The sequence below is a fragment of the Protopterus annectens genome, chromosome 8.part0 (genome assembly GCF_019279795.1).
Source record: "Protopterus annectens isolate FY-2018-M chromosome 8.part0, PAN1.0, whole genome shotgun sequence".
In the NCBI taxonomy this organism is placed as follows: domain Eukaryota; kingdom Metazoa; phylum Chordata; order Ceratodontiformes; family Protopteridae; genus Protopterus; species Protopterus annectens.
The window spans coordinates 365,720,547-365,737,345 of NC_056741.1; positions in this window are offsets into that span (position 1 = coordinate 365,720,547).

Here is a 16,799-nt window from a genome sequence, read left to right on the forward strand (position 1 = left end):
AAGACAAAACACCCACTAATTACCACATAGGCAGCAGCCCCCTTAATACAGAAGAGGTAATAAGAGATCTGGGGACCCAGGTAAATAGTAATCTCTCCTCTGACAATCATATTGCCAAAGTAGTAGGAAATCCTTCTAATTACTAAGGGGTTCGCATCTATAAATAAAGAGGTTATAGTGCCCCTCTACTCGTCACTCATCAGACCCATCATAGAGTACAATGCCCTATTTGGGATGTACCTCACAAGACACTTCCAACAGCTGGAAAGACCACAAAAGCACCTCACCAAGAGGATTACTGGCCTCAAACATATGTCCTATGCAGCCCGACTGAAAAAACTCCAGCTGTACTGCACCCTGGATGTCCACACCCCACCACCACCCCCCAACCAAGAAAACCACAGTGAAAAACTTTTCTAAGGCAAACTTCACCTTACTTAAGGCAGAGGTGGTAAGTTTCACAGCCCCCACGCTAAAGGATAACACTGCCCAAGATGCAGAATCCTTTACAATTGCACTCTATGAGCACATACAAGGATGCATGGATCATGCCATCCTTAGCAAGACCAAGACTCACTCCCCGAAGAGAAAGAAACCAGTCTGGTGGACCCCTGCCATAAACAGGTTATACAACAGAAGGAGGAAATTAGTTCAGAAAAAAGGCAAATCCCTAGAAGGAAAGACATCCCTGATCAGTACCAGTAAGAAACTAAGGTCCCTCATAAAATCATCCAAGACTAACTTCGAAAGAAAAATAGCCAAAGATTCAAAAGATAACCACAAAGCCTTCTTTAACTATGTCAAGAATCTAAGTGGCAACTTGCAGATATGCTCTGAGCTAGTGCAAAATAGCACAAAATATACTGAACCTACTGATATTGCCAACATCTTGGCAGATAGATTCAGTGCAAACTTCACCTTCCTCTCACCTTCAAAAGGGCCCACAACAATACCAGAAAAGTGTAGTGTCCTGGAAATCACAGAAGCACAAGTGTAAACAGCCCTTTCAAAAGCCAAAAACACAGCATCATTGGGGCCAGATGGTGTCCCAGGCTGCGTCTTGCATGAACTACAGAACAAACTAACCCCCCACCTAAACACGCTGTTCAGCCCCAGCCTCTCCACAGGCTATGTCCCCATAGAATGGTGCACAGCAATGGTTATTCCACTCCACAAAGGAGGGGCCACAACTGACCCTGGTAACTATCACCCCATAAGACTGACTAGCCTGGTCTGCAGGACTATGGAGTGCATCATCATGGAACACATTAACAAAGACATTGAAAACCTCCAAACACTTGACCCAACCCAGTTCGGCTTTGTTAAGGGCAGATCATGCCTACTAAACCTGGTTGACTCCTTCAAGACAGCCACCAAGGCCATAGATGAGGGAAAGGTGGTTCACACAGCCTACCTTGATCTCGCCAAGGCGTTCGACACCATTCCACACTCGGGTATTATAAAAAAACTCACCAGCCTGAACATAAACCTCTATGTCACAAGATGGGCTGCCAACTGACTTACAGACAGAACTCACACGGTAAGAATAGCGGGCTCCAGGTCCGACTCTAAACCAGTCACATGTGGTGTCCCCCAAGGCTCGATTCTGGGACCCTTACTGTTTGGCATATATTTCTCAGAAGTACAGGCAAACACAGGAGGACTATGGCTAACCAAGTTTGCCAATGACTGCAAACTGGGAGCCATAATTGACTCTCCAGCTGACATGGACATCCTTCAAAAAGGCCTTACTGAGACAGACACCTGGTGTCAAAGTCATGGCCTCAAGCTAAATGCCAAAAAATGCATAGTCATCCCGTTTGAGAAAGACAAAACACCCACTAATTACCACATAGGCAGCAGCCCCCTTAATACAGAAGAGGTAATAAGAGATCTGGGGACCCAGGTAGATAGTAATCTCTCCTCTGACAATCATATTGCCAAAGTAGTAGGAAATCCTTCTAATTACTAAGGGGTTCGCATCTATAAATAAAGAGGTTATAGTGCCCCTCTACTCGTCACTCATCAGACCCATCATAGAGTACAATGCCCTATTTGGGATGTACCTCACAAGACACTTCCAACAGCTGGAAAGACCACAAAAGCACCTCACCAAGAGGATTACTGGCCTCAAACATATGTCCTATGCAGCCCGACTGAAAAAAATCCAGCTGTACTCAGTGGCATATCGCTTATTCAGAGGTGATCTCTGCCTGACTTACAAAGTCATGTCCAACTCAGAATTGATGGACATGCTCCACCTAAAGAAATCCAAGTCACTGCAAGCCACGCGCTCTAGTGAGCTAAACCTCGCCACAACAATAAATGGAACGTGCTGGAGGGATAGATTCCTGTCATAGAGAGTCCCCACGCTTTGGAACAAAATTCCTAACTACATTAGGCAGAGCCCCTCACTAACACTCTTCAAGAGAAGCCTTGACGAGTGGATGAGTAACAGAAAATACACCCCTGGGATCACTTTATTGGCTCTACTTGACAGAGGCTCAGTTAATTAATCAATGGGGCAGCAAAAGCCGACACACTCTGGCTAGCCTTAAAAATGCCCTCGAGCATATAGCCTATTACCTACCTATGAACCTATATAACAAGCAGCCAAAAAAAAGAAAGAAAGTAAAATACTCCATCAGTGTTTTACAGTTTTGTAAGCAAAAATCAAGTCTTTGTCTGAGAAGGTAGAATAGCAAAGCCAGTTTGAGGGATCAGACTCCAAGAAGACAGCACCTGATTTCAAAATATATAAAAAAGTGTCAATATTAAAAAAAAAAAAAATCAGCTGCCCTTGACCAGCAAAAGTGCCCTCGATATAAAGAAATTTTAGCTTTGCTCAAAACCTTCCGTGAATTTCCCAAGAAAGTTGGAGCAATAAAGAAAAATAGTAAATTTGAGACTTTCAGGCAAAATGATACTACAAATATAAGCAAATGGGTAGCTGAGTTAAAATAGATAATGGATGCATCTTAGTCAAAGTACCAACAAAGTTTACATTCTCTGAAAATGCAGAGTGAAAACCTAAGAAAACCAGGGAGGCCTGAAAAAATCTGAAGAAACAGATTGAGACACCTAAGAAAGGCCAAGCTAAGACGACCCAAAAAGAAATTAAGTTTATTTTAGTAGACCGGGAAAGACAATGGGCAGGATTCACGAAGGCTTGCATGGAGTGTAAGAGACGTGTAACACTCCATGCAAGCCTCGTGATCCAGAAACAGCCCGAAACTCCGTGTAAGAGACCAGCAAAAACGTCTCTTACACGGACTGGGCGTGGATATGCTAAATACCTCACTTGCAGCCAAAAGGCATGCAAATGAGGTAGAGTAGCGATCCACGAAACAGAAAGCAGCCCATGTAAGAGCCGTTTTAGCTGCAGAAATGTACTCAGTTGACAACTGAGTACGTTTCTGCAAAAATTACAATGGAGCCATGTCAGCTCCAAATAAAGGGTGCATATGTGTCAGGCAGCATGCCAATGGCCAAATATGTGGCCAGTGGCAAGGTAACCTGATGCAAATATTAAAAAAATTTTTTTTTTTTTTCGGCGATCGCCGATGTTTAAACGCAGCGCAGCCCCGCGCAAATGGGCTGCGCTGTATAAAACATAAAAATGAAGGTTATAAACCCACAAATGTGGGTTTTATGCAATATGTGGAATGACAATGCAGGGACCAGCAGACCAAAAACAACATGGCCACCGTGTAGTGGTTGCTAAGGGGGGAAGCTGAGTCTAAGACATGTAACTAAGCATTAATAGGCAATCTGATGTAAATGAGGGTTAGGATACTGAATCCCACAGTCACATAGCAAATGAGCACAGTCTGAGTAATGTAAGAGATACATAAGGGGGGGGATAGAGTAGGAGATAGGTGACATCACAGGGGGGGGAATGGTAGAAAGAAATGCAGTTCATTGGAGGTCAGTGTTACATGACAGATGACAGAAACAGATCATGCAAAGAGGAGTGCCACAAGATAAGCATGGGAAAGTCAAGAAATGGAAGGTGTACACTGTTAATTACACCAATGTTTCTTGCTGGGCGTGCATGCGCACGTGTGCGTGCCATGAAGAGCGAGTAGGGCAGTGTGCGCGCGTGTAAGTTAGACTGAGCATGTGGGAGCGTGTTGGTAGATTTGTAACACTGTTTGCTCTGGTGTGCATGCGTTTTAACCCGAATAGGCAGATCCTGACCGTGTAAACATGTGTGCATGCGTGTAAGCCACTGTGAGCGTGTTTCTGCTGGTATGCACGCTGCTCCCCCCTGAGGAAACAGAAAGGAAAAAGGAAGCAACAGAATTAGTAGGAAGCTAGCAGAGAATACTGCTGGAGCTAGCAGGTGAAAACAATTAGAAGCAGGCAATTACACAGGCAGAATAGTAGCCCAGCCCAGCACTTAAAACTCTGCAAACAGCAGTGCAGGATGTTTCTCTCAAGAGACACTGCAAGACAGGAGTAAGCTATTAGAAGTGAAAACTGAAAAAGCTGAACTCAGAGCAGAAATGCTAGGGGCTGCCATAGCTGTAATAATGAGACATAGGCGACTTGCTGAGGGTGGTGACAATGCAGATGGTGCCAGACAACCCACAGTGAGGAGACAGGGAAGAGTGTACAGGCCCAGGGTCACCTACCACGGGTTACATGAGCTGGAGATAGTAGAGTGCTATAGAGTGGACAGAGAGCTCCTGCAGCAAATAGTGGAGCTGTGCAGGCCACGCCTCACACACAGAACCAACAGAAGGGAACCCATCCCAGTGGAAACCAAGGTATGTGTTGGCCTAAGAATACTAGCAACAGGTACCTTCCAGAGACCAACTGGTGATATGATGGAGATATCACAGGCATCAGCCTCCAGGGTACTGCACCAGTTCCTGGATGCCATGTCAGCACATGTCGGTGATCATGTATATTTCCCCAATGCCCGTGAGGTATTGGAAAGCAATATGCGTCTCTTCCAGCAAATAGCGGAATACCCTGAGGTAGTGGGTGCAATAGACTGCACGCACATACGCATCAAAGCACCAGCCGGTGAGCGGGGTAGGGCCTACATTAACTGCAAGGGCTTCCCCTCCATCAACTGCCAGGTTATGTGTGATGCCCAGGGCATAATAATGAATGTGTGTGCTGGCTGCCCTGGGAGCTACCATGATTCCCACATCTGGCATTTGACGCAGCTGTACCAGACAGTTGCCAATGGGGACATCCAACACGGACACCTAGTGGGGGATGCAGGTTATGCACTGGAGCCGTGGCTGATGACATCCATCAGAAATGCACACACACCTGAACAGGAATGCCATAATGAGGCACACGCACAAACACGTAATGTAATAGAGCGTGTGTTTGGGCTGCTCAAGTCATGGTTCACGTGTCTGGACACATCTGGTGGAGCCTTGCAGTACTCACCAACTACATGTACCCAAATTGTCATGGTATGTGCTATGCTACATAATATGATCTTGTGAAAACAGCTGCAGCAGGACCAGCATAGGGCTGGGCCAAACAGCCCCCCACCATTGCCAAGGCCATCACAGGCAGAGCGTGACTCGGAGGAGGAACAACCTGAGCTTGCCCCAGTAGGCAGAAGGAGGCATGCCCAGTATGCCCTGGCCTTGGCAAAGAGGCAACGCATAGCACATACACTGGCTCAGTAGGAACCCTGGGAATGATACCCCTCTCTGACTCACTGAAATAATAACAGGGATGCCTAAAATGACATGACCTGCTCACAAACATGTACAGGGAGTGTAAAATGTGCATCCGACAGAGGCAGCCCTGCAGCACCACCTGAGGCATGAATGCCATGTGTTAAGTAATGTAACACCATGTACTATATGCACACATGAGGACCCTGACTAACATCCACCCTCACCAAGCATGAAGCCACAAAATGACGATGGGATGATCAATTGCAATAACTGGCTGAAGTAATGCAGTTAGTCAAAGGGGAGCCAATGTGTTTCGGCCTGGGAAGACATGCTGAGCATGACATGATGCACCACCTGCTAGGGGTGGTGTGCACCTATCAGTCCAGGCCCCATGGATACTGGCAAAGGCTGTCAGTACCCACACCGTGCCCTGAATAGGTAAGTCTCAAAACACAAACCCACCTTCATAGGTACCACAAGGGATAGGAACCTAGATGTAATGCTACCCAATGCCAGAAGTCTAAACAGCAAGATGCATGCAGTGTAAATGCACACAGTATGGAGAATGTTGATATCAGTCCTGTAATAGAAAACTGGGTCAAGGCTCACATCAGCGCCCTAACACTACCAGGTTACACCTCATACTGTGCTGTACAGCCTCAAAACATGGAACAAGCTACAAAAGGAGGGTGACTAGCAATAATTGTCAAGGATAACCACACCCCCATGTTGGTACCACAACAAGAAGCAGCATGGATTAGCCATGGTAAAATACCAATGGCTAAAACTGCATCCCAGTATATAGCCTGTGGCAGACTACTGTCCTAACACCAGGAACTGCACCTGGCCTATGTTGGAATACATGAATATATCAAGCCCCCCAAACCACATTATATTGGGCGACTGAAAATGCCCAGACATACACTGGTAGCATTATACTAGCACCAACACAGTAGGAGAAAAGTTCCCAGAATCTATAAACCAAAATGCCCAGGAACAATGTACCACTCCCGCAAGAGTGGTAAGCATACTGGATGTGATAATCAGCAACATGCGTACTGGGTGGCAAGATGAGAAGTGTATCCCTCACTGGTAAGACCAGACCATAGAGTAATCACACCAGATATACACATCCTGACCACAGTCCCTGGCCAGAAAACCACAGTGAAAAACATGTGTAAAGCATAAGTTGCACCCCTCCAAACCGATGTGGAATCCACGAAAGGCCTTGTGCAGGTGCAGAATATGTGACACACCACAGAATATGTTATACAGGCATTCCATGAACACAGCCAGGAATGCTTGGATTATGCAATCACAAATAACAACAAGACACAATGCCATACACGCAGGCATCTGGCATGCTGGACTCCAGCCATTACCAAACCATGCAAGAGAATGAGGAAGCTACTACATGAGAGAGCAAACATAAAAAGGGAAGTAATCACAGATCAGTAGTATGGCAATAAAATATGTCCACACATACAATCCACTAAGGCCAGCCACGACAAGTAGAATCTCTGAATCCAGAGGCAATGTGACACCTGCCCCAAGTACACAGACAACCCTCAACTTCCCCCAATAAATACAAATATATGTGAGAGATGCAACCATTTATCCAAACTGGAGGCTGAACTCCCCCAACTCAGTACTGTCAAAACTAGTCAGGAGGAGAAGGTAAGCACATACACCACAAACCCAGTCCCACATAGACCTATCACAACTGTAAACCAAACACATAAACACAGAAAAACATTCCCAGAGGCCCTAATTACAAACACACCACACCAACAGAGGCCTCCAAAGCAGACCCCAAGCAACCACAACCTCCAAACATAGCACATGCAACACATAGTACACAAAGCTGGTGTGCCAAACAGTCACAGGCCAGAATGAGAAACAACATGCCTGATACAGTTGTAATAGGTGTCTGTATAGGCAGACACACTGCTGTCCCACTCACCAGACTGAACAAGGGAAAGGGTACAGTAAGCTGCCTGTAGGCTGCCACAATATGCCACATAACACAAGTATGCAGGTCACCCCAAAGCAAGCAGAAATATGATGCACCCATTGTCCATGCTGGTGTGAATGACCTGAGTTGTACCTCCCTGGACTACATGAAAAGAGACATGGATGAGCTCTCTGAGTATGTACTCCAGGCCGGTATGACACTGGCCATTTGCAGCATCCAACCCTCACCAAGAATGATGCCACAGTACAAACACAGAATGATCAGCTTTAACAGGTGTCACAATTACAGCTGTCAGTCCAAGAGGGTCTAATGTCTGTCTGCTTGAGATGTCATGCATGACAAGCCATGCTGCTGTTCCAGGGATGGCTTGCACCTGTTACCCCTGGGCATCTGGATACTGGATAAGGCCTTTGCCACCTCCATAGAGCCATATGTAGGCAAGGCCAAAAAGACTAACCCACCACCCTAGAAAACATAAGTGGTAAGAAACATAAGGGTAATGCTGACCAATACCAGATGTATAAACTGCAATATGCATGCTCCTGAGGCACTTCCCAGTATGGAGAACATTGATGTCTGTGCAGTGACAGAAGCCTGCTGCAAGCCTACTGACAGCACACCAGCACTACCAGGTTATACCACATATCATGCATTATGGCCCCAACACCTGGACCAAAACATCAAAGGAGGGGGAGTATCCATATACATCACAGACACCCATACAGCCAGGTAACTGACAATGCACGAGGCAGCAGAGACCACCCATGGGCACCTAACTGTAGTCAAAACTGCTGTACAGTCTGTAGCATGTGACAGACCACACTCTCACACACAGGAACCCACCCAGACATCCTGAAGACACTGGACAGTATGAATGTCCCACCAAATACCAAACAAGATACTCACAAATTACCACATAGGTGGTAAACCATTATGTATGCAAGGAGTAATCAGGGACCTAGGGGCACAAGTCGACAGTAATCTGTCATGTGACACTCACAATGCCAATGTGGCTAGGAAGACTGTCTATATTGGACACCGTATCATGAAAGGATTCACATCTACATCAACAGAGGTCACTGTGCCCCTGTACCGTTCCCTTATCAGACCCATAATCTAGTACAATGACTCATATGGGATGTACCGTACCTGACACCTGCAGCAGTTAGGAAGACCTCAAAGGTACCTCACCAAGAGGATAAAGGGTGTCAAATATATGTCATATGCTGCCTGGCTGTAGACACCCCAGCTGAATGCAGTCACAGACTGCCTACAAAGAGGCATTGTATGTCTGTTGTACAAGGTCATGTCCAACACAGGAGTAATGGACATGCTCCACCCCAGGAAATCAAAGCCATTGGAGCTGTGAGAGTGACAGATGTCAACCTCAACACATAATGAAATAGGATGTGCTGGAGGGACAGATACATAACCCAGAGGCTCCCCACACCCTAGAACAGGATCCCACTCCATGTTAGGCAGAGCCCCTCACTGACACCCCTCAACAGGAATATTGCCAAGTGGATGGATGATCGTAGATGTACACTGGGGATCTTCACTGTGTCACGTCCAGACAGAGGCACAGTAAAGAAAATCATAAATTGCCATAATATTCAAATAGCAAGGGGCGGCAAAAGACACACACACTCTGGCTAGGCTTACTAATGCCCTAGGGTGGATAGCCTAGTATGAACCTATGAACCTATGAAGATACAAATTGTACAGGACACTAAGGATAATCACAAGGCTTACTCAACTGATGGTAGGAACCATGTTGGGAATTCACAGATATGCTCCGAATCACACAGATATTACAAGCAACATACCAAACACACATACATATTGCCAACATACAACCTGACAGGTGCAGTGCAACCCCCCCTCCTCAGAATGCACATTATCTATCCCAGCAGACTGCTGGCCCCCTGACATTGCAGATGCTGAGGTAACAGCCATCATCTACAAAGCAAAACACACAGCAGCAAAGGTATGAGATGGTATCCTGGGCTGAGGCCAACATGGACTCCAAGAAGAAGAGAATGCCAAATCACACTACTGCCCAATGTCAGCCTTACCACTGGATATGAACCCAAAGAGCAGTGTACAACAACAGTGGACCTTCACAACAAAGGTGTTGCCTGAATGGATACTGCAAACAACCCCCCCAGGATCCTGACAGGCTTGGTCTGCACAGCTATGGAAAGGATCAGCATGTACCACAGACATAAAGCTATCGGGGACCTACTGACACCGGACCCTACCCAGTGTGGCTGTCGTAAGTGCAGATCCTGCCCCTAAACATGTTTGACCCATTTGAAACAGTCATTAAGGTCATCGATGAGGGCAATGTGGTCCACACAGCGTAACTGGACCGTGCAAATGCTTCCAGACAATACCCTATGAGTTCAGTATGGATATGTTCACCAGCTTAAATATAAACCCTTATGTCAGTACAGGGGTTGCAAACCAGACCAAGGACAGAACTGACATGGTCAGACATGCTGCATCCATGTCAGACTACAAAGCAGACATGAGTGGCATCCCACAAGGCTTGGTCCTGGGACCTCCCCCGTTCTTTATATATGCCCCATAGGTACAGGCCAACATGGAAGGACTGTGACTGAACATGTATGCAGAGGAGTACAAACTGCCCACCATATCTGACCCCCATCTGACACAAGCAACCCACAAAAGGGCCACATAGAAACAGACAACTGGAGCCATAGCCATGTCAGCAAGCTAATTGCAGAAATGTGTATAGACAACCACCGTGGATATACAGTAAGTGCCCAGCAATTACCACACAGGTGTTAACCCATTACGTACCTAACATGTAATGGGAGACCTGGGGACACAAGGTGATAGATATCCTGCATTGGACAAACATGTGGCTGAAGTGTTCGCAGAAACATACCATATACTCACCCAATCATGAAGGTTGTCAGATCTAGATAAGGGGAGGTCACTGTGGCTCTGCAGTCATCCTTCATCAGCGTCACAATTGACTACAATAGCCCCTGTGGGATGTACCTCAGCAGACACCTCCATCAACTGTAAAGTCCACAACAGTACCTCACCAGGAGTAGTAAAGAGCATGAACAGATGCCATGTGTTGCCTGATTAAACAAACTGCAGCTCCACACACTGCCATACTGCCCACCCAGAGGCAAGCTGTGCTTGATGTATGAAGCCATGTCCAAGCTGGAATCAATGAACATGCTGCACCTTGTACAATCTGAATGGCAGTGAGCTATGCACATGAGAGATCTGAACCCCAGCACTGACATACATAGGACAAGCTGTACTGAATGATCCATTACACAGAAGCCACCCCCACTCTTGAGTAAACTCCCAGTACAGGTTAGCCAGAGAGTCACCTATTGACACCCCTCAAGAGGAATCCTGATGAGTGGATGGGAGATGGTAGTTTTACCCTGGGTATCACTGTTATGTCAGAGGTAGACGGAGGCACAGTATACTAACCATGACATATGTCATGGCAAACTCCAGTTACAATGTGTGTCGAAGGACAAACACACCCTGTGACTAGCATCAGAAATGGCCTAGAGAACATTGCTAGTGTTTGCCAATGTCCACATATGTTGTGGAATACACTACCAATGTTGGACAAGCCTGGTGTAGGTAGTCCATATCTGAACATAATGCAACATGGTCATATGTGCACAACTGGCCCCTACACAGTCTGTTGTGCTCACTATGAAGATGTCAAGCAGTGATAGGAGTAAAGCCCAGGATACTGTCCACCACAGTGAAAGTACTGAACCAGTACACTATACGGTACTACAGTGTTAGGTCATTATGAAAGGATGTTGACAACTGTATGCAAAGTATCCCACGCAATCCCTGCAGGCACAATATAATCCCTGTTGTGGCAGACACGAAGCAGTTGGCCAGTAAGTACACAACATGACACCCAACACACAACCATAAACGTGAGATATTGTTGAAGTTCACACCCACCCAAATATGTGGTGGACTGCAGAGTTCAACATATGGAAATCTCACACTGGGCATGCTCGCACACTTTGATAAATGAGGCATATGTCAGACAACATGCCATGGAAAGGCTGAACTGGACATGCTCACACACTTAGGCCATATCTCAGTTTAGCAGTTGGCCACACATATCTGGTATTTGTACGTGTCATTCCAGGAACCAACCACAACACAGCAATCTGCCCAGTGCACACAGTAAATGACTACAGACACTTAAGTGATATAGTGGATTGCCCTCATATTCAAACATCTTCCACAGATACACAAGTTGTTCATAGGAACAGGGAATGCTATGGCAATAAAGACCTGCAAACAGTCTAACAGCAACAAATATTGTGCATCTGACAATTAAACATATGGGTGTAGAGGTCAATACTAGGCTGTTTGCCCTAGGGAATGACAGCTTAGCCAGAGTGTGCTTGGCACCTGCATCCCCAGGACAGTAGGCTACTGTGCCACTGTAAAGTAGGTCACATAAGGCAACGTGTGAGGCTAGTGAGCTGTGCCTCTGTCAAGCAGGGGCACAGTGGAGATCCCAGGGTTTGAATGTGCTAAGCCACATCCATGTTGTTGGTGTGTGCTGGAAGAGGGTTACTGAGGACCTCTAACAGTAAGTGGGCATCAATAACAGACAGAGGGGAGCCCTATCTGCATTGTCTGGACAATTCCACTGTCAACACTGTGTTGTGATGATTATGTGGGATTGAAGTGTCGTGCCGGTACTGTTCACAGATGTCCTCCCTCTGTGGGCTACAGCTCTGCAATGTATTAGCTCACTCTGTCTGTTGGACAGCTCATATATGGCTGGTGTACACCTGACAGGTGTCCTGTTGTGGAGCAGTCATGGGTATATGTGGGATAGCATGATCAATGCAAATCTTACACATGCTCATAGAATGCAATTGTCAAGGATTATGCAGAGTGGCCAGTATAGTCCCCCAGCATGGGTCCTTTGAAGTCGTCCACCCCAGTCTTCACAAGTGTAGAGTCTGCTTGTGCTAAATACAGTTTGTTTGCAGTGACAACCTTGCCTGGGGGTGGGGATGGGATATGGATGTCCAGGGAAAGGTGGGTATGGTCAGATATCAACAATGGCTGTCTACCTCTGGTGTGGAACAGTGAGTACCCATGTTGCAGATGGACAGGTGCAATATGTATTCCCCCATGTGGCTGTGGTGAGTGGTTCTGCCATAGCACATGGACCCACAAATTGTAGTGGCTGTAGGGTAAAGTTGTAGAGGCCTGAGTAATTCCCACACACAATATGCCTGTACCTGATGTTAACAACTGGAATGGTGTATGTGAACACCTGCATATCCCAGCACTGTTCCCAGGGAAGCAAAGTGTGTGTCCTGGATGTGGGTGTGGTGTTCTGGACTGGTTGTGTTGTGTGTTACAGGTCCTGTGGTCACGAAGCATGGTATAGAACATAACCTGCCAGTGCGATGTGCATATCTGTCCCTGAAGTAGGTGGCTGCAAATGCATATATATGCTATCCCCCATCTGACAGGTAGTACTAGATGTACATACCTCTGTAGAAATAAAGATGTCAGCACCCTATAAATACTGCAGGTGCAGAACAGATGCCCAGTAATTTGGATAGTGCGCTCTGCTAATGTGTCTCTCTCAAGTGCCATAATATAGTTAGGTAGGAGTTTGAACCATGCAATTGCTCAGTGTGTGTGTGTGTGTGTGTGTGTGTGTGTGTGTGTGTGTGTGTGTGTGTGTGTGTGTGTGTGTGTGGGTGAGCGGGGTTGATGTGTATGCAAGTCTGTGTGAGGGAAGTGTCCCTTTGGCAACTGGGAAAACACTCTACAGGATGCACATTCCCCTATCTAAGCACTGATGATGTCAGCACCCTATAAGTACAGCAGGAGAAGGGAAACCTCCCAGTAATGCGAATAGTGCACTCCGCTAATGCATCTGTCACAAGTGTCAGAACATAGTTAGGTAAGGGTTTGAATCCTGCGACTGCCCAGTCTGTGTGAGGGAACTGTCCCTTTTGGCAACTGGGAAAACACTCTACAGGATGCACCTTCCCCTATCTAAGCACTGATGATGTCAGCACCCTATAAGTACAGCAGGAGGAGGGAAACCTCTCAGTAATACGAATAGTGTGCTCTGCTAATGCGTCGGTCACGAGTGTCATAATATTGTTAGGTAGGGGTTTGAATCCTGCAACTGCCCAGTGTGTGTGGAGAGGTGTTAGTGTGTGTGCAAGTCTGTGTGAGGGTAATGTCCGTTTTGGCAACTGGGAAAACATTCTACTACAGAATGCACATTCCCCTATCTAAGCACTGATGATGTCAGCACCCTATAAGTACAGCTGGAGAAGAGACACCTCCCAGTAATCCAAATAATGCACTCTGCTAATGCATCTCTCTCAAGTGTCATAACATAGTTAGGTAGGGGTTTGAAACCTACAAATGGCAAGTGTGTGTGTTTGGATGAAGGGAGTTTGTGTGTGTGCAATTCTGTATGAAAAACGTATGTTTTTTGGCAATCAGGAGATCACACTACATGATGCACATTACCCTTTCCAAACACTGATGATGTCAGCACCCTATACGTACAGCCAGAGAAGAGGAACGTCCTAGTAATCCGAATAGTGCGCTTCGCTAATGTGTCTCTCTCACGTGTCGTGACATAGTTAGGTAGGGGTATGAATCCGGCAAGTGTGTGTGTGTGTGGGGGGGGGTAGTAGGGTGTGTGTAATTGCAAGTGTGAGAGAACAGATCCTTTTGGCAAATACTACAATACACCATATTCCCCCAGTAAACACAGGGGATGTCACCACATTATCAGTACAGCCAAACAGGGCTACTTGTCCAGTAATGCCAATAGTGCGCTCTGCTACTGGGTCTATTACCACTGTCAGAGCACAGATAGGTATGTTTTGGAAACCCACAACTGCCACGTGTGGTTGTCACACAATATGACCATGTGTGGGTTGTTGTGCATAACAATGCATGCCATTGCCTAAACCAGCAATGGCAATGCACACATGATGTATGTGTGTGACGCATACACATATATACCTGTGACCTTCAGTAGTTACCATGTCTGACACGTGCCTCAAGTGGATAAATGGTATTTGCAATGCATAACAATATGACTGTGTCTTACTGTGCAGGGGCCGCACGCAGTATGTGTCTATACAGTGTGGGTTGTATATGGTATAATACCTACATCAGGGGATACACATCTGGTCTGGGCCATATAGTCTACATGTAGTCGATGAACAGGTGCTGCATGTTCCCACCTCTTGTGGGAGTGGTAATATGTTGTTCCACTGCAATTCAGTGACCACATGCTGGGAACCTTTCAGCTAGTGTGTTGTAGCTACAGTAATGCTCACGCACAATGTTTGGCTGGATGCAGTCCAGCCATATAAAGACATTTCCTGAGTTTGTCATATTGCCAGTGTTGTTAGGGAGGATAGGTGGGTTTCCTGTGTATGGGAGGGTTGTGTGTGCCAGGCTATGAACCAGATGGCAGTCCAACACACTGTTAGCTGCTCATGGATAGGCCCTGATGCTTTGTGCTGTGCCAACAACCTGGAGATGTGAGTATCTGTGGTGCCTTGGGATACCACCCCCCTGTCCATGTGTGTTACATGTGTAGGGGACGATAGGCATGGTATGAGGTATAACCTGGCAGTGATGGGTTGCACCTGTGAGCCGTGAATCAGGAATCTGGTACTGCACAGATATTGCAGTTCACCGTGCTGAGGACAGTGTCAAGTGCATGCATCTTGCGGTGTACACTGCTGGTGTTGTGTAGCATCACTGTTTGTGTCCTATCCTGTGTGATACGTGTGGAGGTGGCTATGTAATCCGTGTCCTGCAGCAAAAGACACTATGTGTGTATCAAGGGGCTTCGCCAATATACAATGGCCCATGGGTGTCACGTGCAAGCTGCCCCTCGCAAATCATTGTGGCTTCCCTAGCATGTAAGCACACGTTGACACCCATTGGATACCCTATGAATGACATTGGAGATTGAGCAGAATGTAGACATAGAACACCCTTCCTACATATTGTGGTAGCATACCTGGTGAGGGTATGATGGCAACCAAGATCAGGCCCATACTGGCCCATGCCACATGCTGAGAGATCCCTTCTATGTTCCCTATCATGTAGTCCAGGGAGGTATGTCTCAGGTCATCCATAGTGGCATGGTCAATGACTGAGTCATATGTGTCCATGCCTCTGACTGACCTGTATGCATGTGTTTTGTGGTGGACCATAGTGCCCCACAGGCATATCACTGTGACCTTCACCATGTACAGCCTGTTGAGCGGGACCCCACTGTAGCGGCCAAGAGAGGTACCTGACACATCTGTAGCAGGTGTGTTGTGTAGCCCTACAGGCTGTGAGTATGTGGCACACGGGATGTGTGTGCCATGTGTGGCATGTGCTCTGTTCCGACGTAACGTATGCCTGTGTGCCAGCTGCGGAGGTGTGTGATGCTCAGGCAGGATGCTATTCTGAGTCTCCAGGTATGCCCCAGTGTGTTCAGATTGCTGTCAGTGCAGATCTATGTCAGACTGGTATTGTAGTCACTGTAGTATGTCATGCCACCTGACAGGGTATGGCAGTACTGAGTTCAGAGTGCTCAGTCCCCAGATTGGCTATGTGGTGGCATCCCACACATGTGTTGTACGTTCCTGGCTAGGGGAGAGGGTTGACTGCATACATGTGGCAGCTGTGACATTGCCACATGACTCACATAAACCACAACTGGACCATAGAGGTGATTCACAGGTTACTTTGGCAAATGCTACCATAGTAGTGTGATTGCCATGGTGATTACCAACACATAGGGCCAATGGGGAACAACATACTGAAGGTGTGTATGTGTGGATGTACTGCTACTGATTTCATAGCACTGGCATATATGACTGCACACGTGGGTAAATGCCAGGTAAGTCATGTGCAATGTGTCACAGGCAACGTACATGCAAACAGGACAGACAGTGATGTTCTGTCATGTGGAAACTTGACATACGTATAGTACGCTATGCAGATGTCACTAGGAGTCCACAGAAGCACTGTAACTCTGCATTGCAGGTGGAAGCAGTGTTCCAGGGAACCCCAAGCGAACATGCATGCAAACAAAGCTACAGTAAGCAGGGCTGGAAGTAGTCCAT